We start from the raw sequence: 25,647 nt of genomic DNA, 5'->3' as shown, positions 1-25,647 counted from the left end.
GTCTCAATATTTTACAAAACTCTATACAGCTTTGATTTTTACCCTCAGGAGGTATGTGCTGCAAAATTTTGCTTTGTGCAATTTATTGTGCCAATTTCCAATATTTTCATGTCATTGATATGCATCTCACAAATGATTTAAAGATCAGCAGCCCAGCTGAGAATGGGAAAACATACGGATGTGTGATATTTATAGAGAAAACTGTCAAATTGCACTAATCCAAAGTAGTCTTTTGAAAGAGTGAAATATGAAAACTTAGGTGTAAACACACGCCATGCTTTACAAACCTTACATGATGGAGTTTTTCTTCTTAGTATAAATCCCTGGCTCTAATTCCAAAATGTGTACGGTATTGTAGAGCTCTACCACAAGGTCTCACATGGTCTGATATTTCTAATGTCAACATGTCATTTGCTGTTGCCAAAGGAGCCAATGGAGAACTGTATTTTTAGCCATTTTAAATTGCACACATGTTGTCAGGAGTAGTAAACTGCCCAGTCTATTTGCAGATTGGCAGGGACCCAGCACCTGCTACTGTCCAAATTATAATTGATTATTTTGGCAAACCTCTCACTGTGCTGTCTGTCAAATAAGGACACATACCCTGCTTCCTTTATTCATCTTAAACAATATTTCACAACTAAAGCTACTGGATGAATGATAAAATAAGCTTCAAATTGTACTCTGCAAGTTGCTCCATGATGTACACTCGAAAGGAAGTGAAAGGATACCAAAGAGTGCAATCCCAAATGTATGCATGGCTACATGATAGGGAGTGAGGGCATATAGGGGTTTTCTCAAGCTGCTAATACTGGTGCTTACCAATGATCAAACTGATCCCTTACACTAAGTCAGAGTGTCTCAGGGCTACTCTAATTTAACAAGTGGATACATCCCTAAAGGGGAAGCTTTGGCATGAAAGATAAATACATATCCAAGTCCCATTTTACTGTCCTAAAATGCAGCATTTTCAACCAGCAGACAGATGCTAAAGGGATGCATTCTCAGGGTATTTTCATCTTCTGCTTTAACCAATCAGAGGAGGAAGAGAGGAGAGTAGACATGGCTGTTAGGGAGGAATCTCCGGCATCGAAACTGGTGACAGATGCTCCCAAATGATTCAAAAGAAGCCAGGCTGGTCTTGCTTTACAGCTAATCCCCATTGGAAGTGAGGATATTGCCTTCCATAGCTACTCTCTGCTTTCAATGCCTACTATAGAAAATGAAGGGAGGACATGCAATTACTCAGGATAGCAAGGGGAAGAGGAAGGCAGGATTATTTTTGCAGGCAGATCCTCTAATCTCATAGTGAACTTCTGAGAGAAAGAGAATATATCACTCTGTGACAGATTGCATATACCTTACTCCCATTGATGAGCACTTACTCACATGAGTAAGGACTTGTATGGGATTACTTAATAATTCAACAGCAATATTACCAACCCTAAGAATTTCAAAATGAAGAGTCAGGCCTAAAATAAACAGAAGATTATCTTACAATTCATGAAATCATGAGATTTTAAAAATAATAAAATCTTGTTCTGTTTTTTTGAGTCTTTAGGGTTCATGTTTTCTAGAATCCTGAGGACCTGAAATTGACTTTGTTCAAAATAAGGACTGAGCTAGGTTTTAAAAAACAAAAATTAATATCACAAGACTTGTGATTAAATTGGAAGGATCTATCTAGTGGATTATCACATGGGTGCATCCTGGAAACAGTACTTTTCAATATTTTCATTAATGACTTGGGTAACAGAGTACGCTTATAGAATGTGTCTATGACACCAAGCTGGGAGCATCTTCAAGCATTCTGGAGGACAGGATTAGAATTAACTTACCTTGACAACTTGAAGAACTGGTCTGAAATCAACAAGATGAAATTACATAATGACAAATGCATGCTATTACACTTGAAAAAAATCAGTTGCACAGCTACAAAATGGAGAATAACTGGCTGGACAGTAGTACTGCTGAAAAGGATCGCGGGGGGCTACAGTAGATCTCAAATTGATTAAAAGTCAACAATGTGATGTAGCTGTGAAACAGGCTAATATAATTCTCAGGTGTAATAACAGGAATGTCATATGAGACACAGGAGGTAACTGTCCAGCTCTATGTGGCACTGGTGAGGCCTCAGCTGGAGTTGTGTTTCTGTTCTGGGCACCACGCTTTAGGAAAGATATTGACAAAATGGAGAGAGTCAGAGGACAGCAAGAAAAATTCCTCGCCTGTGAGGAAAGGTTTAAAAAAAAAAAAAACCCTGGGCTAGTTTAGTCACGAGAAAAGAAGACTGAGTGGGGACCTGATAATCTTCAAATACGTTAAGGGCATTGGACTGCAATCAATTGTTCTCCATGTACACAGAAGGTAGGACAAGAAGTAATGGGTTTAATCTTCAGAAAGGGAGATTTATGTTATATATTAGGAAAAGTTTTCTAACTATAAGGGTTATTAAGCTTTGGAATAGGCTTCCAAGAGGGGTTGTGGAATCTACATCATTGGAGGTTTTTAAGTACATGTTTCACAAACACCTGTCAGGAATGGTCTAGGTCTATTTGGTGCTGCCTCAGTGCAGGGTGATGGACTAGATGACCTTTCAAGGTCCCTTCCAGCCCTTAATTTCTATGATTTTATAAATTCTGAGAGTTGGCAATACTGTATACCCATCAGTAAAGGTTTCATAATTTGGCCTTGTAACAGCATTCACATTCCATTGGGTACTTTGGTGTATATAATAATTAAGTAAAACAAAACTTCACTGAAACTTGAGAAAATTAATTCAAGAAATGTGAAAACAGGGCCAAGGATTTTTTTAAAGATACCTTTCTAACTTCTTGGTAATAAATTCCTCAAAGTTTCCTTCCATTTATTACAAGGGAAAAACAGATTCTATGGGGTATTTTGTGCTCCCTTCACACAGTTATCTATTCTGAAGATGTAACTCTCTAAATTATTCAGAACATTTAACCCTTCCTCACCCCAACAAAAAAGAACAAAAAAAGTTATTATATAGTAATAAGACATTGAATTGCATTAATACATATGGCAATGTTTCTAATACACCTAAATGTGTAACTATGCATTTTAGGGAAACACATTACACTATGTTGCCTCTTTGTTTTGCTATGTGTCCTTTAATAAATACCATCTTTTAATAAAACCTTTGTATAAATAGACATTGCTTTTTCTTTGCAACAAAAATATGGCTTACGGGATTTATAAGACCCCTAGTGGTACTTTCTTTGATTAAGCCACATGCACAAGCAGCATTAGAAAACACTACGTGAAATCTAACATAGCATTACAAAAGAACGAGTATGTACGTTGCGCCAGATCTTCAGCTGATGTATCCATGTAACTCCTTGTGACTTATCAGCTGAGGATCTGGCCCACTGACTCATAAAAAGCTTGTGATATAATTACTGTGGTACTTTCAAAAAAGCTACAGTGCTATAGATATAAATATATTTAGAATATATTAATAATGCTGTCCAGAGCTAAATATGGTCAGGTTGCTTCACCTCTAGGGGGCTGGAGTTTACTGAATTTCATTCAAGCACTAGAGGTAGATAAAATGGGGTGGATATCTTTGAGTGACCCACACTAACCAACAATCACATTAAGATGGTACAAACAATTACTCTAATAAAAAAAAACATGGAATAACTAAATACATACACATAAAAACCACATAATAAAAGATAACACTGATCTTTGCTCAGTTAGCTATATCCATATTAATCAAATGATGAACTCTTCCTGGCATCATCATTAATGATTGTTACAATTATTTTAAAAAATTATGAGCAGGAGGTGGATGAAATTTTATATCCAGTCCAACTTTCACAGCACAAAGGTAGCTGACAATTCAAAAAAAAAAAAAACCCAACCCCCCCCCATGGTAATAAAATAAAACAACCTGCATCCATTTCATAACAGCAGACTTTGTGATTCCAAGATCACTCAAGCTCTGCAAGAAACTCAGTGCATCAGGACAAAGCTTTGGCCTTGTTAGACAGTACTGCAGAATGGTAATAGTCAAGCCAAGAGTACTGAGGCCATCTTGTGGAGCTAAGAAGAGATTGGGAGCAATCTACTTAACAGTGCTTCTTACTGCTGCTCCAATGCGTGACCCCTAACTTCTACAGCTGACCACAGCAGCATACCCCTAAATCTGGAGACCGCAAAATGCAGACCACATCTCATAGGGGCTACATAACAACACTGATCTTATTAACCAGGCTGCCTGCCTAACGCTCAAGGGAGTAATTGGTTAGAAGCTTGCCAAACTGCTTTTCTATTGAAGCAAGACAATATCCTCCCCTTTTTCTCTCCATCAGTGGAAAACAGAATGGCCTGAGCCGCTTCAAAATGATCCTTTTCATTCTTAAAAATGAACAGTTAATGGTTATTTATAATATATTCTAAAACATGTCTGGGTCATATACTTAGAGTCTGTCAACAGCTGTTGGCTTCGTCTCCAGTTCCTCCCAAGAATCTGACCCCATGCCAAAAAGGTTTTATCATAATAAATATCCACTTCTTGTTATTCAAACTGATATTTCTTCCACATAAAAATGTTCTGCAACCTCTTAGGGCCCAGATTTTTTGAAATAGTCACTAGAATGTTGCATTCACTTAAAACTGCATTTTACATATAAATAGACACTTCCAGGCACAAAACAACGAATTCACATTGGGTCATTTTCTCCATTTACATTCATAATTTTTCAGGTCACTTCTGAAAATGCAGGCTTGAAGGGCTTTATGGATTTCTGTTTAGTATAAATCAGTGGTGTTGAGGGATGTGTTTCTTTCCTGTCTATATCGTAAGAGGTTATTTTTTTACTGTATGAAATGTCTGTATTTGTTTCATGCGGTATTTTAGAAAACAAAACATGTATTTTAAAATTGACAAGTTACTTAAATGAAGAGTCTGATTTATTAATAGTTTTGCTTAACCAGTTTTTGAAGTGCAGTAGACAACACTTGAGTTACCCTAGGCTTGGGTTCCCTATAGTGCTGAGGGGAAGGATTTTTGTCGTCCCCCCTCCCCCCGCAGCAACTACACTACCATAACCACTACTTCTGCCCTGAAGATATAGCAGCTACCACATTACCTCTGTACTGCTCCTCTCTGAGTCATGGTTAATTCTGTGGATTTGCAGAGGCAAATCTACTGCCATACTCCCATCCTTCCATGACCTTAGCTCCTCCACCTCCCTTGAGTACTTTGCATGGCTCTCCTCGCCTCCAGAAGAGGTCATGAACCGCAGAGACAGGATTTTCCCATATATTCTTGGAGTGTATACACATGCTGACTTTCACTCCATCTAGCCTCAGTAATCTTCAGGAAAATCTGTGGAGATGTGGGACACAAAATTTCCCCTACCCAAATCTGCAGGCAAGGCACAAGATTGCCATAGAGCCTTTACTACAACACGTAGGCAGCTCACGCCTCACTGCAATCCTTATGCAGAGCTTCGGTTTGCTTGATGCTTTTCCCAGTCTGCCCACAACATCCCTCAACATTGTCCTATTGGGCTGAATATTCATCTATTCCTAGTAGGCATGTGACACTCCTTGAATCAATGTGTTCCATTCAATTATTAATATGACATATGATTGCTATTTTATTTCCACAATTCAAATTTACATCACACCAATGTACAACAAGCTTAAGAAGACTGGGCTAAGAAAGCTTCTTAATTTTCTTGACTCTCTGTTGATGGATTCTGGCTAAAAAGACTGTGATGTCTAACATGATCAAGATGTTCAATCTGAAGATATTTCATATTGCTTGGAAGGCACAGAATAGAGAAGGGATCAGATTAATCCTTGTGTTTCTCAGTTACTCAACAGGTCAAGTTTGGGATATTCACCTCCTTATACCAGACTCCTGTGTTTGTTTGCTGACTGATATCTGAGGGGACAAAACTTGCGTGATTCAACAAGATCAATCCCATTAAGTGGGATAAACATAATCTGATGATCAAACTGTCCTGGTGAATGTTCATCCAGGGTCAGTTTTAGAAATAGTAGTGTATCCTATTGCTCAGACTATTGGGACTAGCTGATAGGGACCCTGGAGAAGTGTCTGCTCAAACATAATTGAGCATTGAATTATGCTGGTTTCTGCTATCAAGGCTGTTACGGGTAATGTAAAAATGTGAATCCAGTTGTGTGTGTAAAAAGCAAAACAAAGTATAGCATAGACACGGCCAGCCCACAACATTTTGGCATCTGAGGTGGGGAGCTCAAATGATGCCCCTCGCTTGGGCCAAAACTTTGAAACTCTGGGTCCTAGTGACATCCCCCCACAGTCTGGCCACCTGAGGCAGTCGCCTCAGTTCACCTCATGGTAAGGCCAGCCTGAGCATAGAGAGAAATACATCAGCAGGGAAACAAATGGATAGAAATATGTTTGAACGCTGTACATGAAGTATATACCCTTTCACAGTGCTGGTAATGTTTTCCTTTGAACGTGAAGATATGTGTCACATTTTTCCAATAATGCACTTATTGTAGTTAAAAGGGCAGAACCTTGTCTTAAATACACTAAGGCTTTTAGAGAGAAGTAGCAAACCACACCAGTAATGACATCTGCTTAGCAGAAAGGTCCAACACTAAAGTTTGAGTGTTTACTGCATGGAAAAATAATAATTCTGAAAACATTTACAGCTTTTAAATGTTTGTTATTTTGTTTTCCTTTTTTTCTTTTCAATGCTGAACTCCTTTTATTTAGTAGTTTTAAAGACCCCCTAATGGTCTGTGCTCCATTATGACTCAGAAAGGAAAAGTGCATGTTGAATTATGTGGCCCAGCAATTCTCCGGAGAAGAGTATATGTACTACATTTTTTTATTGATTGATTGAAAACGAGTGTTTTTGAATTTCTGCTTACAACAGATGTTAGTCTGCAACCTGCTCAACATTTGTCACAAAAGTACACACTACATGAAATAGCATGTAGTAAGTAGTTTTATAAATTAGCATCAATACAACTGTTCGGTATGATTATATTGTCACTGAAAATTATAATATAGAAAGTTTAAAGAAAACCATACAGTGGTTGAGTCAGGCTAAAAGGAAACAATTTCATCTTTCCATCAAATGCAGATCTGAAATTCTCTGTTGTTCCCATATTCTGAACTTAGCCACTGAAACTTCAGATGTTTGTATAGAAAGGTTCAATTCAATATCCTAAGCAAAAATATCGACTGCACATGTGTCAAATTCAGTGGCACTTCTTCCCCCCAATCCGATAAATGGGAATGCATAACATGTGTACCCGAGAGTACAATCAAGCCTGTAGCATACTGTAAGTGTTCAAATTTAGCAAGTCAAATTTTAATCTTCCCCAACACTGAAAAAAATGAGTATATATTATGACAGGGTCAGGCCAGATGGCTATAGGAGAGTAATAGAAGGCAGATATATTAGCCCCAGCCTAAATATGTCCCTTTTCCCTGTGTAAGGTAACAGGGAAGGTTCCAGAACAATCAGGAACCTTCTGGAGACAATTAAGGCTGATTAGAACACCTGCAGCCAATCAAAAAGCTGCTAGAATCAATTAAGGCAGGCTAATCAGGGCACCTGGGTTTTAAAAAGGATCTCACTTCAGTTTGTGGTGTGCGTGTGAAGAGCTGGGAGCAAGAGGCACCAGGAGCTGAGAGTGAGAACGTGGACTGTTGGAGGATTGAGGTGTACAAGCATTATCCGACACCAGGAGGAAGGTCCTATGGTGAGGATAAAGAAGGTGTTGGGAGGAGGCCATGGGGAAGTAGCCCAGGGAGTTGTAGCTGTCACACAGCTGTTTCAGGAGGCACTCTAGACAGCTGCATTCCACAGGGCCCTGGGCTGGAACCCAGAGTAGAGGGTGGGCCTGGGTTCCCCCCAAACCTCCCAACTCCTGGTCAGACACAGGAGGAATCGACCTGGACTGTGAATTCAGAAAAACGGCCAAGCTGAGGGCTGCCGTGAAGCTCCAAGGCGAGCAAATCCACCAAAAAGCGCAAGACCCACCAAGATAGAGCAGGAACTTTTGTCACAATATGTATCCTAACTGCAAGGTAAAACAATTAAAATTAGCTACTATATATTTTTTTCTCTTCCAACACACTAATATAGATTTTTGTTTTGGTTTTAGTAAACTGTTTAGCCAGAAGAAAATACAAATATATTAACAAGTCACATTAGTAACAGCCCTGTAGCTTTTTAAAAAGAATGGGGAAAAAAGTATACTGTCATGCTATTATGTTCTCCCCTGTGGTCAGTTTATAATAAATTTTGTAGCCTCTGCAGTTTTCGGCATCTTAATGATCTCACTCTGTATTAGCAGATGGAGGCACTTTCTACCCATTGCTCTTAGCAACAAGAACCCATTCATGTAGTAGTTATCTTGAAAAATATACAGTGGCTTGACTGAAGGTGAAAGCTCAGGTCTAAAAAGACCTGAAAACACTTTCCACATGTTGTTGGAATGTTTTGATACATTGTTAGAAAAGAGAGACCCTAAATATTCCTATTGAGCACTAAGAATTTGATAGAATCCACTAAATAATGCTATTGTTCAGTTTAGAGAACAGCATTTTATACATGGAACACGTCATTAGGAAGGGGTAAGAGACAAAGTGTTTGGATCTAATGGTAGGGGAGAGATCACATTTTCAATGGTTTTGAGAAGAGGATGACATTTTAAAAGCTTCATTTGACTTATTTATTTTTCTTTGCTACATTCAACAAAAGATAGTGATTAGGATGAATGATTGGCTCAGGGAATTGGTAATTGATTATGCAGCCTTTAACCTCAAGGGACCTGGTTTAAATACAGCTTATGTTACTAGAGTGGGTAGACCAGTAAACAAACAAACAAAAAAAAACGATTTGCAAATAATTTCAGGAAAAAAACTAAAATAAAATTGTGGGACTCAGTATTATTCCTTATAAAAAAAAAGGAGTACTTGTGGCACCTTAGAGACTAACAAATTTATTAGAGCATAAGCTTTCGTGAGCTACAGCTCACTTCATCGGATGCATTTGGTGGAAAAACAGAGGGGAGATTTATATACACACACAGAGAACATGAAACAATGGGTTTATCATACACACTGTAAGGAGAGTGATCACTTAAGATAAGCCATCAACTGCAGCAGGGGGGAGAAAGGAGGAAAACCTTTCATGGTGACAAGCAAGGTAGGCTAATTCCAGCAGTTAACAAGAATATCTGAAAAAAAAAAAAAGGACTACTTGTGGCACCTTAGAGACTAACAAATACTCCTTTTCTTTTTGCGAATACAGACTAACACGGCTGCTACTCTGAAACCTAAGAATATCTGAGGAACATTGGGGGGGGGGGAGAAATAACATGGGGAAATAGTTTTACTTTGCGTAATGACTCATCCATTCCGAGTCTCTATTCAAGCCTAAGTTAATTGTATCCAGTTTGCAAATTAATTCCAATTCAGCAGTCTCTCGTTGGAGTCTGTTTTTGAAGCTTTTTTGTTGAAGGATAGCCACTCTTAGGTCTGTAATCGAGTGACCAGAGAGATTCAAGTGTTCTCCAACTGGTTTTTGAATGTTATAATTCTTGACGTCTGATTTGTGTCCATTCATTCTTTTACATAGAGATTGTCCAGTTTGGCCAATGTACATGGCAGAGGGGCATTGCTGGCACATGATGGCATATATCACATTGGTAGATGCGCAGGTGAACGAGCCTCTGATAGTGTGGCTGATGTGATTAGGCCCTATGATGGTATCCCTGAATAGATATGTGGACAGAGTGGCAACGGGCTTTGTTGCAAGGATAGGTTCCTGGGTTAGTGGTTCTGTTGTGTGGTGTGTGGTTGCTGGTGAGTATTTGCTTCAGATTGGGGGGCTGTCTGTAAGCAAGGACTGGCCTGTCTCCCAAGATCTGAGAGAGCGATGGCTCGTCCTTCAGGATAGGTTGTAGATCCTTGATGATGCGTTGGAGGGGTTTTAGTTGGGGGCTGAAGGTGATGGCTAATGGCGTTCTGTTGTTTTCTTTGTTGGGCCTGTCCTGTAGTAGGTGACTTCTGGGTACTCTTCTGGCTCTGTCAATCTGTTTCTTCACTTCAGCAGGTGGGTATTGTAGTTGTAGGAATGCATGATAGAGATCTTGTAGGTGTTTGTTTCTGTCTGAGGGGTTGGAGCAAATGCGGTTATATCGTAGCGCTTGGCTGTAGACAATGGATCGAGTGGTATGATATGGATGAAAGCTAGAGGAATGTAGGTAGGAATAGCGGTCAGTAGGTTTCCGATATAGGGTGGTGTTTATGTGACCATCGCTTATTAGCACTGTAGTGTCCAGGAAGTGGATCTCTTCTGTGGACTGGTCCAGGCTGAGGTTGATGGTGGGATGGAAATTGTTGAAATCATGGTGGAATTCCTGAAGGGCTTCTTTTCCACGGGTCCAGATGATGAAGATGTCATCAATGTAGCGCAAGTAGAGTAGGGGCATTAGGGGACGAGAGCTGAGGAAGCGTTGTTCTAAGTCAGCCATAAAAATGTTGGCATACTGTGGGGCCATGCGGGTACCCATCGCAGTGCCGCTGATTTGAAGGTATACATTGTCCCCAAACGTGAAATAGTTATGGGTGAGGACAAAGTCACAAAGTTCAGCCACCAGATTTGCCGTGACATTATCGGGAATACTGTTCCTGACGGCTTGAAGTCCATCTTTGTGTGGAATGTTGGTGTAGAGGGCTTCTACATCCATAGTGGCTAGGATGGTGTTTTTAGGAAGATCACCAATGGACTGTAGTTTCCTCAGGAAGTGGTGTCTCGAAGATAGTTGGGAGTGCTGGTAACGAAGGGCCTGAGGAGGGAGTCTACATAGCCAGACAATCCTGCTGTCAGGGTGCCAATGCCTGAGATGATGGGGCATCCAGGATTTCCACGTTTATGGATCTTGGGTAGCAGATAGAATAACCCAGGTCGGGGTTCTAGGGGTATGTCTGTGCGGATTTGTTCTTGTGCTTTTTCAGGGAGTTTACAAAAACTAGACAAGCCATTTACAACACACACTTTGTTTCTCTACAAAAGAAAAAGGACACTAAGCTATCTAAACTACTACATGCCACAAGGGGCCACAACAATGGTTCCCGTAACCCACCCAGCAATATTGTTAATCTATCCAACTATACTCTTAGCCCAGCAGAAGAATCTGTCCTATCTCGGGGCCTCTCCTTTTGCCCCTCCACCCCCACGAACATGATACAGTTCTGTGGTGACCTAGAATCCTATTTTCGACGTCTCAGACTCAAGGAATATTTCCAACACACCTCTGACAAACATATTAACCCACAGGACCTTCCTACCAACACTACAAAAAGAAGGAGTCTGGGTGGACTCCTCCTGAAGGTCGAAACAGCAGCCTGGATTTCTACATAGAGTGCTTCCGCCAACGTGCAAAAGCTGAAATTGTGGAAAAGCAGCATCGCTTACCCCATAACCTCAGCCATGCAGAACACAGTGCCATCCACAGCCTCAGAAACAACTCTGACATCATAATCAAAAAGGCTGACAAAGGAGGTGCTGTCGTCATCATGAATAGGTCAGAGTATGAACAAGAGGCTACTAGGCAGCTCTCCAACACCACTTTCTACAAGCCATTACCCTCTGATCCCACTGAGAGTTACCAAAAGAAACTACAGCATTTGCTCAAGAAACTCCCTGAAAAAGCACAAGAACAAATCCGCACAGACACACCCCTAGAACCCCGATCTTGGTTATTCTATCTGCTACCCAAGATCCATAAACCTGGAAATCCTGGACGCCCCATCATCTCAGGCATTGGCACCCTGACAGCAGGATTGTCTGGCTATGTAGACTCCCTCCTCAGGCCCTTCATTACCAGCACTCCCAGTATATTCGAGATACCACTGACTTCCTGAGGAAACTACAGTCCATTGGTGATCTTCCTAAAAACACCATCCTAGCCAGTATGGATGTAGAAGCCCTCTACACCAACATTCCACACAAAGATGGACTACAAGCCGTCAGGAACAGTATCCCCGATAATGTCACGGCAAACCTGGTGGCTGAACTTTGTGACTTTGTCCTCACCCATACCTATTTCACGTTTGGGGAAAATGTATACCTTCAAATCAGCGGCACTGCGATGGGTACCCGCATGGCCCCACAGTATGCCAACATTTTTATGGCTGACTTAGAACAACGGTTCATCAGCTCTCATCCCCTAATGCCCCTACTCTACTTGTGCTACATTTATGACATCTTCATCATCTGGACCCATGGAAAAGAAGCCCTTGAGGAATTCCACCATGATTTCAACAATTTCCATCCCACCATCAACCTCAGCCTGGACCAGTCCACACAAGAGATCCACTTCCTGGACACTATGGTGCTAATAAGCGATGGTCATATAAACACCACCCTATATCGGAAACCTACTGACCGCTATTCCGACCTATATTCCTGTAGCTTTCATCCATATCATACCACTCGATCCATTGTCTACAGCCAAGCTCTGCGATATAACCGCATTTGCTCCAACCCCTCAGACAGAGACAAACACCTACAAGATCTCTATCATGCATTCCTACAACTACAATACCCCACCTGCTGAAGTGAAGAAACAGATTGACAGAGCCAGAAGAGTACCCAGAAGTCACCTACTACAGGACAGGCCCAACAAAGAAAATAACAGAACACCACTAGCCATCACCTTCAGCCCCCAACTAAACCTCTCCAACGCATCATCAAGGATCTACAACCTATCCTGAAGGACGACCCATCACTCGCACAGATCTTGGGAGACAGGCCAGTCCTTGCTTACAGACAGTCCCCCAATCTGAAGCAAATACTCACCAGCAACCACACACCACATAACAGAACCACTAACCCAGGAACCTATCCTTGCAACATAGCCCGTTGCCAACTCTGTCCACATATCTATTCAGGGGAAACCATCATAGGGCCTAATCACATCAGCCACACTATCAGAGGCTCGTTCACCTGCGCATCTACCAGTGTGATATATGCCATCATGTGCCAGCAATGCCCCTCTGCCATGTACATTGGCCAAACTGGACAGTCTCTATGTAAAAGAATGAATGGACACACATCAGACCTCAAGAATTATAACATTCAAAAACCAGTTGGAGAACACTTCAATCTCTGTGGTCACTCGATTACAGACCTAAGAGTGGCTATCCTTCAACAAAAAAGCTTCAAAAACAGACTCCAACGAGAGACTGCTGAATTGGAATTAATTTGCAAACTGGATACAATTAACTTAGGCTTGAGTAGAGACTTGGAATGGATGAGTCATTACACAAAGTAAAACTATTTCCACATGTTATTTCTCCCCCCCACCCTACCCTCCACTGTTCCTCAGATATTCTGTTAACTGCTGGAATTAGCCTACCTTGCTGTCACCATGAAAGGTTTTCCTCCTTTCTCTCCCCCTGCTGCTGTTGATGGCTTATCTTAAGTGATCACTCTCCTTACAGTGTGTATGATAAACCCATTGTTTCATGTTCTCTGTGTGTGTATATAAATCTCCCCTCTTTTCTTCCACCAAATGCATCCAATGAAGTGAGCTGTAGCTCACGAAAGCTTATGCTCTAATAAATTTGTTAGTCTCTAAGGTGCCACAAGTACTCCTTTTCTTTTTGCGAATACAGACTAACATGGCTGCTACTCTGAAACCTGTTATTATTCCTTATGTGATTTTGTTATTTGCAAGTACATGCATGAGTATACATGAAAGTGTTTTATGAATCCTGAAAGTGAAACAAATTTTAGCAAGAGGATTAATAGGAAAATGCATGCCATAGTTACATTATCTATTACTAATTATGCTTATTATGGTAGTGCCTAATGGCCAAACATTAATGAAGTCCCATTTTGGTAGGCAGTGTACAAACACAGAGTAGTCAACAATCCTTGTATCAAACAGTTTACAGTCTATTTTCTACTTTGAAAGTTTCAGACAGCTATTTTGAGGAACAAAAATAGTAAGTGACTGAGTAGGTGAGCAATCCCACTACAGCAACAAATAGTGGCTAGCCTAAAGAAACCGTTCAAAACACAACCCAGTTTCAGCCTATTAGGCATAATCTATTCAGGGAATACTTTTGAATAACAAATACACTATTGAACTGATGAACTGTGGACAAGTTTATATCCAGATCTGAATTTCACAACTATATGTAGTCTGTTCTGCAGTACAATTTCATCCTATTTTACTGGGGAAAAATAATTACTGAAGTGAGGAAAATTTCACCCTTGATCAGATGTGTCAAGATTTGAAAAAAAAGTCAAAAACACGGCTTTGGTTCTCCAGTGCTAGGAACCAGATCACTGTTTTTAAGACAATAAGTGGCTCTAACCTTGGAAATAATGACTAAGTGCTTGGTTCTTTAATAGTCTATTGACAAGGATATAAATAATAAAAGGGTATGGTCGTCAGTTTAGTTCAGATTAAAAATGTTGCTCTCTTCCGGTTAGGATAGTTTTATTAGAGATGATTCATGCAGCTCAGAGGCCTTGGCTCTGGTTGTCTGTCCTTATCTTTTTACTTTTCTTTAAGCACCCAAAATGCAAAGACTTTCGTTTGGTTTGGTTTGGTTTGGTTTGGTTTGGCAGAGTTGAGTAGTTGTGTTTTTTTTTTTTTTTTATTATTTTTATCTTTGTCGCTGGGCTAGGGTGCTGCTCACAGAGAAGCCCCCTGTATTTTTATCAATTAAGCAAGATAACTACATTCTTCCCTCTGGATGAAGTTCTCTGTTTCATTGAAGATATTGCAGGATAAAGAACTCTGACTTGCTGAGGACAAGGTATGTTACTTTTTTTAAGTGAATTTAGCTTTTGCGAAAAATGAAATACTGACAGCCTGAAATCTCTGATATATCAACAGAACAGGTTCAGCATAGGAAAATGGAAGTGCAAACCTGGCACACAGTCTATCCTGAATTGCAACTGTATTAGAGTTTCTGTTCAATCTTTGGCCTTTCTTCTGATACTGCCAAGAAGGCCATCTTCCTATGGTGATGATTTGGTATCACCCCTGAGTACTAAAGACTTGCCTGAAGACCCCTAACTCATTTCACATAGGCCACAGAACAGCCACCAGACAGTTCCGTCACTAACAATCTGCATAGATCTAAGAACTAGATTAAGTCAAAGGCTCATAGGTTTTACTGCTTCTGAGCCTCCACTCTATTATTTTATTATGACCTGATGTAATTTTCATATTTAGCATTGGATGACTGACACATGATTGTCTTGTGTAAATAAAATAGCAGTCTTTTCCTGTTCAATATTGCTGGGATGCTATTTTAATTAAATAAGGAAACAGAACCATAGGTGAACCTGTCAATATGAACAGCAATTCACTAATTACAAGACAGAGACTTTCTTCATGAATGAGATCATGTTATTTTTTTATACTAGAGCAATTCTATAATTTAAGATGAGGACGATACATAGGGGGATAAATAGTACATGTAAAAGAAAAAAGGGATTTATTTTCTCTTTTAAATATAGATGGGAAACTTGAGTGTTTACAGTTAATCTAATATTCTCAATTCTGCTTATTCTGGTTGTTTTTATTACTGATATATTTACTATATTTAATTGTATACCAATTAAAAATACAATACAATTGTATACCAATTTAAAATATGAAGCGTGTTGATTAGTCTAAGGTAGCCAAATAGAAAATTGTAGACACCACCTTTATTCCTGTAATTCTTCTAAAAGATAAGCAGGTTCCATTATTTATGTATCATGTCATACTTCCAAATAATTTAGGTAAGCAACAGCTCTTGCAATCTGTGTGCAACTGATGTGTGATTTACACAATTATGGTCACTGCTTGTATGAATCATACCTGCACAGAGTCTTGTAACTGTGCACAGGATGCAAAGGTGACCACGACGTCAGAGTCAAGGAACTGAATGGATTCCATGGCTTGTGCCTCATTACCAGTAAGCGATTTCACAGGCCAATTTCTAATCCAAATTACATCTGCAGAACCCCTATTGTCTTTAAGTAGGGTTGCACAGATGCAAATACTGTTTCCTAATACAATTAGAACATAAGAGTCATAGAGATTAAGGCCCAGAAGGGACTGCCAGATCAACTAGTCCAAATTCCTGTATATTACAGGTCACCAACACCACCAGCACCCTCACACTAAACCTAACAACCAATATGCATTGAAGTACTACAGCCCACAGGCTATTAGACTATTATGTGACACATGCAGAGAGGAAGGGCCAGAGGGCACTGGTGTCCACGGCCCCCTACAATAGCAGGAAAATGATTAAACATAATTTACAATTCTATGACTATATAAAAATGGCATATATTCCAGTCACCTTTCCATAGCTGTGTTGAGTCTGTCACTAATTATTGAAATATACTTTGTCATTGAAGTCAGTAGGTGTATGATTAGATATACATAGTGAGCAGATATTCTAAGTAGGACAATACCATTATTAAACAGTCCCTTTTTAGGGCACACACTGTATTCCCTCCTCTTTGTGATAGTGACAACTTAGACAACAAACACAGATCTTAAACTTCTGACTAAGCTTTCTCCCAACACTTGGCTGTGCTAGGGATTTCCTTGTAGGACACATTTGTCTCCAGTCTAATTCCCTTGGACCCAGAGACACTTCAGTCCCTCTAATATCTAGGTGAAGGTAACAATATTCAACTGCTATTATGAGCCAGCAGTAATTATTCTGAATCTTTATAAAAAGGTCTAGCACCTGATTCTATAAAGGAGCCATCCTATAATTCCACACTTTTCCACAGGTGTGTCCACAATTCAAGTGATTGATGTCTATAATGTATTTATTTCACAAGGGGATATATACAGTACGGTTTTGTGTTTGATGTATGTGTTTCCTCAGTATATTGTTGAATTGTCTCTCTTGTGGCCCCCTTATATTTCAGGGCTTGTTTTATGACTGATGAGGGAATTGCTTTGCTAAGATATAGTCTGAGAGGGTGGCTACTATTCAAATGCAACTGTGTATAAAATGATCAATTTGGTTGCAAAATAATTTGAGGGTGGACACAATGCCAATGAAGATATAATTGTAAGTGGCATAGCGGACATAATTGTCTTGTCTGAGTCTAAAAGCATTTTGTTTAGCTGCAGTTGTCTTGATTATTGTATTGGTACTGCTCCTCACATTCACATTTCAGAGCATGCTACGCTGGTGTGGGAATAATTCATGAACTTCACAAAATTCATGGTTTCCCTAGTTTAGACAGTGCTTTTGAATTTTACATCCAACTGCTTTCAAGGATTATTCTGTATTACATTTTCTACATAGCAAAATAAGCCAGTACCTTTGCACTGAAATGCTTATCTTTTTTCACTTGATCATGCTGTAAAATAACCACAGTAGCCTGAATACAACTGTGGGAATAAATTTGTAAGATTCCCACACAATATTTGAAATAAATATTTGAGTAATATTTAGTCAAATCCCTACTGAACATACTAAGACCTCAGATTTGCTTCCAGATGGAATCTTGAATCTATAAAAGCCTGTTCATAGTATTAATTTATAGTTTTAGACATATTTTCAAACCAGATTCCATTCCTTAATATTGTTCCGGAAGTGAAAGGTCACTGACATGGATTTCTAGGAAGAATTAACTTGTGAAGAGTTTTTAATCTCAGCTTTGACTTGTGTGCACCATTTATGGAGGATCCTTAAAATAGGCTATGAGCAATGAAAAGAATCTGCAAATATCTTATTCTATTGCTAGTGGCTATTGGAGTACAAAACTGATAGGATTTACTTTAATATAACTCTGCTTCTGGGATCAGGATGACTCATTATGTATTGAAGATTGTAGATTTTAATTTAATTTGACTAGAAAAGCATGTACCATATTTTTTTAAAAAATGCATCATATCTAAAATTATTAATGAAGAAAATAAATCCAGCATAACAAAGTTGATGGAAGACTATTAATTTCTGGATTTGGAAACCTGTTTTTACTAGAAAGCTATAAATATCTGGTTATATATCTAGGTATGCTTGTGGCCTCTCATCAATTACCATAGTATCTGAACATCTCCAGATCTAAACAGAATCAAATATTGGGGGTCCCTTTCCTAGCAGAAAAGGAAATTTTCCTCATTGAAGAGGAGGGAAAGCACCTACTATCTTTTTTGGACTTGTATAAAGTGTAAAATGTTGCCTTGGCATATTCTAGGATTGTATTTTGGACTACATGGACTCCTTTCTTTCATATACTTACTACTGTGCAATTCGCTGGACTTGAACTATTCAACTATTGCTTTCTAGGTCTTCTCTGATTTTGCCCTTATCGTGTATTTATTTATATTGCTATTCTTACTGCTACTTCTAACTCCAGGTACAGTAAATACTTGATGTTGCAATAGTCTGAGTAAAGAGCTCAATAAAGAAAAGGTAAATTATAGTTTGTGTTTGTTTTAATTTTTAATATTTTAATGCATAGACAGCTCTTTGATATAGGCAGAGATACACCACAAAAATACATGAACATCCAAACAGAAAAGTCAAACAGAGCCTCCAAAGAATAAATCTACAATGGATCCCATCTTCTACCTGCTTCTGTTGGTAAAATGTCTCATTCCTGTCAGACTGATGGAAGCATGCCTAGCAGCACAGTGTGTTCTCTGGGAACATCCAAAGAATTCCTTTTAGTTGAAATAATATATGACACTGAGATGGAAGAATTATCTTTAATGTTAAAGAAATCAGTAGGTAATGGTCCTGGTTCTCCTCTCACACTGGTTTTCACTCGAGTAACCCGATTGATGACACTGGTATTACTCCTGATTGTCACCAGTATAAGCAAGGGAAGATTCAGGCTCAAATGTTTTAAGGAGAGCCAGCTGAAAAATTAACAAAACTGAAGTGTCATTGTTACAAATGAGATGTGCCTAGCTAATGCTCACTTCTGTATTTGGTTCTTCTAACAAGTGTTTTTAGAACATCAGATACAGGGCCAGATTCACTGGAAATATGGGGTCCGGTGGAAAAAATAGTATGTGCTCAAGAAATTAAAATCTTTCATAATGAACATGCAAATTAACAATGCACAAGTCTGGCATTTCATAACTTTTCAGTTAATTGTTCCCTTAATTGTAACAATTGTAACCTTAATGTTCTTCTAATGTAGTGTTTGTACATAATTTATATTTAATAATCTGCCAGGACTGAGCAAGGCAAGGAGCTCTACCAATCTCAGTCTAAGATTGCAGAAATACTGATGAAAGAAGGTTCCTTCTAAATGGCAGAACACACGAGAAAAAAAAACAAAAACAAAAACAAACCCAGCTATTAAAGTCAGAACTGAATGCATCCGATGAAGTGAGCTGTAGCTCACAAAAGCTTATAGTCAAATAAATTTGTTAGTCTCTCAGGTGCCACAAGTACTCCTTTTCACTCAATTTTAGTCATTTACACTGTGTAGAGTGTGAAACACTACTATTCTGATTTACTAGCACATCAAACCCATTTATCACTGGTGTAAAAATGAAAACTGACAGAAAAGATAATGAACGTTTCCCTGTATAGCCTTCCATCAGCCTTCATTTCTGTTTAATGACATAGGCTAAATATTGAAACAATATCTCATCAGTTTCAACTGTAGGCCATTTGGATATTTTTTGGCCTGAGGCTTAGCTAGACATTAAAAATAATGCTAATGGATTAGAATTAAAATAATCTCTCACAATCTTAAATCATCACTATAATTAGCAACTATATTGTTTAATATTCTATAGCTCCAGATTAGAAGATGTATCTAAAACTATGTCCCCCTGGATGAAGAAAATTTCTGTGACTTTGAACAGCTTGCTGAACAATCAGAAAAAGTGAATACATCAGTACTCTGGAGGTCTCCTTTTATAAGTGCCACGTCTGAAAAATTACTCTAGAAGACAATGAGCAATCACTTCAAAGTCATTTATGATTTAGGGCCTGCTTCAAAATCCATTGAAGTCACTGCGAGATCTTTCCATTGACTTAAGTGACTTCCAGGTCAGGCTCAAAATGCACTTGAAGTGGAGGAAGGATAGGAGAGACTATATATGAGCAACATTTGTAATCAGTTGTTTTTTCCCCTCCAACGAATGTGTCTTTTTTAATATTAAGTGCCTTAAAGGTGGAGGGGTGGGGGCTGGGGGGGAAGAATAGGAGATTAATATGTTTAGATTTTGGTTTCATCACAAAATAATTCTGAAAAAAAATTTGATTGAAGTTAAAATTTCCATTTTGTTCAACATTTGCAGAAAAAATGTCAATCAGCTCTATTACAGATATTAGCTTATCTCATTGAAATCTTGTTTAACATGACTTGAATAAACCACAACAGTTGTGTGCTCTTATCTTTTCAGGCACTTATCAGGTTCTTTGGTTGGTTGGTTGTTTTTTTTTTCCCCCAGGGAATTTGCACTCTACTCTCTGTGCAAAGAAATGAAATAACAGTTTTGTTTGATACTATGAACAATATGAGAGCAATTACCATTCCTTGAAGATCTTTGGATTATAAATTTTCTCTTTTATGTTGATCATTAAAAATGTGCCTTTGGTCAAACAACAGTTTGTTGTTTAAATTAATTATGGACACTGGTATCCATTTTCCATCTATTATTTGATTGAACTGAACTCCTTTCATTCATGTGCTAATAACTCCAAAGGATCTAAACTATATTGAACAACTTTTCTCTGGATGTGAAAGTAATAACAACTCAGTAAATAAAAGCTACCAGACTGATGTGTGAATGTTGCAAAAATTTGCTTAGCAATAACAAAAAATGGTAATTTTTCTAGTACCTGCCTTTTATCTACATGCATGACACAGAGGAGGGAAAAAGCCTTTCACTATTTCAAACCCACCAAGTTGCTGTGTCTGTAAGCTCTACCCACCAAGAGGGGTTCAGACCTCACTCAGGACCCTCTTCTGTTTAACCAAGAGCAGTTCTTCTAACAAGGAAGGGATACCATTGGCCAATAGCAGCCATACCACCACTCTGAGGATATGACTTGCCCTCACAGCTCAGTCCTGCAATCTAGCAACAACTGGGATAACTGTTTTTTACTAAAAAAGAAAAGTAGTACTTGTGGCACCTTAGAGACTAACAAATTTATTAGAGCATAAGCTTTCATGAGCTACAGCTCAGAGCTGTAGCTCATGAAAGCTTATGCTCTAATAAATTTGTTAGTCTCTAAGGTGCCACAAGTACTCCTTTTCTTTTTGCGAATACAGACTAACACGGCTGCTACTCTGAAGCCTGTTTTTTACTAAAATCTCATTAATTAGTATTAGAGCCTCTTCATATGAAGCTCCCAATCTCAAGGTAATGAAAACAGGGTAGAGGCAGCAGAGAAAATGCATACATGGTGACAGTTTTCCAGTCTTTAATGTCTTACCTCCAAATTCAAGACTGATCTAACCTCAGCAAACTACTCTACTAATTTAATTGGTACCGGAGACATGGCTTATGTATGGGTAATGAATCTCCCCATTAAAGAACAGTTATTCACCATTTATAGATTATTAGACTTTGATCTGAATAATGTCATCCTAGAGACTGCAAACTATTGATTGGCCAAAACTCTTTTTAAAACCATCAACTCTTCATGTTTAAAGTAACAAGTCAAATTATCTCAAGAACCAACTTCCAAACCACATAATTACTTTCAAATCATAATAACGCTTTAATGATTCTTTAAACGAAAATAACTTTGCAAGGGAATATTTAAATATTTTAAAAGTTATTTTGAACGGTGAGCTAAGCTTTACTTATATGCAAAATGTCTCAAAAATGTATTTGATAGTCAGAGCAGAGTATCTAGAAGGAAAACAAGGAGGGGGAGAAAGTAATCTGTGTCAACTAACAAAACCTGATTTATATTCTGGGTCTGAGAACACTGATCAGAAAGAAACCAAAATGAGATTGCTTGACCTATGTACCAGCTACAGCATATGCTTAAAAAAACCACTTTGATTACAATGTAGCCCTTATTATCATCCTTTGCTTGGATATGTTCAAAGGGAAGATGTATGAGATAAATGCGTAGGGGCTGAATTTTCCATGAACAGTTTGACAAATTAAACAATCATGGAGATGTGAGATTTCCCAGATCTTGGGTGAGAATTCTTCATAAGTGATTTATTGTTTTCATTAAAGTTTCAAAAACAATTTGGTGTATAAAGCTTTGAAAAAATATCTTTAAAGAATACAAAAGAAAACATAGTAAACATCCAATTGAAATAATGAATCAATTGTAAGTTTCCAAAAAAGTTCATTGGGGTTCAGAGACAGTTAATTGAAGGATGATATTATTTCATCTGTAATTAGACCAATTTTAAGAGGGGTGCATATTGATTTTTAAATATTAGATTCAAGGTCATTCAGTTTCCATTCTATTGTGGATCTTGCTTTTTCTATGGACAAATGCCCAGATGACAATATCATATTGTCCAAATCTTACTCTTATTATATGGCCAAGATTTTCAAATGTGATTGGTGATTTTAGTTGCTTCATTTAGAACCCTCATTTGTGGAGGGCAAGTGATTGGTATGTTCTGAAAATCAGGCCCCTTTGATGTTTCAAGTTGGCAAAAAACTGAGATATCTAAAATCACTTGTCACTTTTGTAAAATCTTGGCTGATAATACCTTCTTGTTTCATGTAAAGGTGGAGGACAATGTGAGAGAGAAAATACATGAAAAGCTGTGGTAAGAGTGGGGAGAGAAAAAATCTTGCTAATCTACTTCTTTTCAAATCCTCAGCAGTTCTTCTTACATGGTGCAAATCCCATGCTGCAAATTCTTATTGCAGCAAAATCACTTATATCCTTCTGGTCTTGTATTTATTTTCTCTTACTGCACGTGGTGTGGGCCTCAATCTGAACTTCTATCTATTGTCTCAGTTTACAGTGTGTGATTCTGTATGATACCTCTCAACTGTAAGATTTTGAAAAAAGTGTTATCAGGATGCAATCACTGAACATATATGCCCTTTAAGTACTGTAACCTGAAAGTAAACAAAGGATTTATGCATCAGATAATAACTCCATATTGCTTTTCTAGATGTAGATTGTCACTTATAACATTACGTTAATATCACAGTCAGGTGAAGACCAAAAGAGACATTGCACCACAAGTTCAAATCTCCTCCCTTTTAGTCGGTAGTTCCCTTAGAGAAATAAACAATGTTTTCACCTGATGTCGGATGATGAGTGGCTGCATAGAGTACTCCATCCTCCCCTCAGAGAAGCCTAGATTGCAGCATCCCAACTGGTTAACCATCTACTTGAGGCTTTAGAGGTAGTAGCAAATAGAAATATACAGAGGTGCATGGATAACTCCAAGTAAACTGTGGTTTACTGCAAGTTTTTCAATCTAAAACCTTTGAACTACGATTCCAAAGTGACTTTGCATGGGCCAGAGTAAAACCCTAATGGGTATTACTGTGCATGACTAAATCTCTGCTCCATGTATTCATCTGTTATTACTTTGTTTAATCCAAGACATACCATTGACAGAGTAGTAGTAAATTCTGCTATGTAGATTATTGGGATAGCATATAAGTAATCTGCAATCTCATCTGCTTTCAAAGATCAGTACATTTCTACATCTCATTTAAGATGCACAGAGAATTGGTATGAATCAAGGATTTTCAGGCAAAGCTTTTATTCTTTATTTCAGTCAACAAAATGATTCTTTAAGCTTATCTAATATTGTTCCAGCTGGTGGTTAAACAGAGACATTTTGGGCAAACTACTTGTTTAAATATTTCATGGTCCTGTATGTGTGATATAAGACTGGCTATCTTTTGACATTTACTGTAATAGTAATTAAATACTTTCCTAATAGCCATGTGAGCAAATTAACTTTGTAGTTAACCTGTTTTATCTGAAATACATAAGTTGCTCTCTACTGCTTCATCTTTGGTCACTCCTTAAGTTACCAAAGTTCTTTCAGAAGAACTGAAGTCGCTCAGCATTCATTTGGCCTAGCTCAGATTGTAAGGTCTTTGGCATAGGGACCATCTTTGTGTTCCACATTTGTAAATTTCCTAGCACAATGGGATCCTGGCCCATGACTGAGGTTCCCAAGTGCTAAGATGATGATAATGATGATAATAAGTGTTCATCAATTATATACCCAAATAAAAATATTTATAAGACAAATCTTTGGAAGTATTGAAATGCACAGTTTAGGCATCAAAACAGCTTAACTCTATCCCACAGTGATTGCAGCCTTCTACATATCCTTCTTCATTTGTTCCATACCTACTTTGTAAGATGTCTTTCACACAGTTCAGTGCAGTTGCATATATATTCCCTCTCTGTACTCCAGCAAGGGCACTCACTCTAGGCTCCTCAGCTATCTCCTCTCTGCAGTGCAGATCTGCATCTCTCTCCCTCCTGCCCAGGATATTTCCATATTGCACAGATCCCTACCTACACTGTGAGATCCCCAGAAAATTAGGCTGCCTAAACAATGGCCAACTTTAACTTTTCTCCTTAGAGATGGTAAACAGTATAATTGCCACAGGGAATCTACCACACAGCTCTTTCAAAGCAAGCCCATTTATTCTCAAAGTAAAAGCACTATAGAGAAAACATATTAAAAACAATATACACACATAATAATACACTTTTCAAAGATCACACACTGTCTCTGACAAGGAATCTAGCTGGTGATTAGTCTTTGAAACACCACACAACAATTTCCCTATGGTCACAAGTTCATCAAGGCTTCAGCTGAGAACCAGAGCATTCAGGTTTTTAGGGCCTCACTGCGCCAAAGTCCTTTCTTAAAAGTTGAGGCCCTCTTCAGACCAGAGGCCTTATCTATTTTCAGGATCAGAAAGAATGCCACAACCACTGTTCCCTCTAAACGGAGCGCGTGTGTGTACGCACACAGATCCTAAACCCCGCGCACATGGCGAAACACCGCACGCACATTTGCACAGAAGCACAATTTGCCCAGAAGAAATTTTTTGCACACATAGCCTGTCAAAAATTAGAGGAAACATTGGCCACAACTCAATTTAAACTTAAGCTACTTATCCAAAAATTCTTTGTCTATTGGTCCTTGGGGAATCCAGTTTGAACCAATATATTTGAGCCTCTCTCCAGGTGTTGGTAGGTTTGTACAGGTGTGACAACCTGAGTGAATTTGCCCAGCCACCCCGCACTGTGGTTAGTTCCTGGAGGGCTGTGGGTCCTCCTCCCCCATGGGAATTATATACAATCACTGGCCAACAATGATATATAAACTCAATTTAATAAGGTTTGTCCAGGATATTGCAGGAAATTGCCATCTCTCTCATAACTTTGTCTCCCCCATTTCCACAAAGATTTCAATAAGTCTTCAGTGTATGGCTCTAGATGTATTAGATTTATTGATGACTTGGTACTCATACAGATTTTACATAAAATATTAGAAGATGCAACAAAGAGCTCTGCTTGTATAATTATTGTCATACATGCATCTCCAATGCTCTATGTTTGATTCTTCATCACCAAACTAACCTTTCATTTTTTTTCATGAACGTGCACAATTTCAAGATCTGATCTTAAGAGGTTTCTATTTATAGATATACTATCTCAGTGCC

Source organism: Dermochelys coriacea, chromosome 8 (genome assembly GCF_009764565.3).
Source record: "Dermochelys coriacea isolate rDerCor1 chromosome 8, rDerCor1.pri.v4, whole genome shotgun sequence".
Lineage (NCBI taxonomy): Eukaryota > Metazoa > Chordata > Testudines > Dermochelyidae > Dermochelys > Dermochelys coriacea.
Note: the sequence above shows the minus strand (reverse complement) of the source record.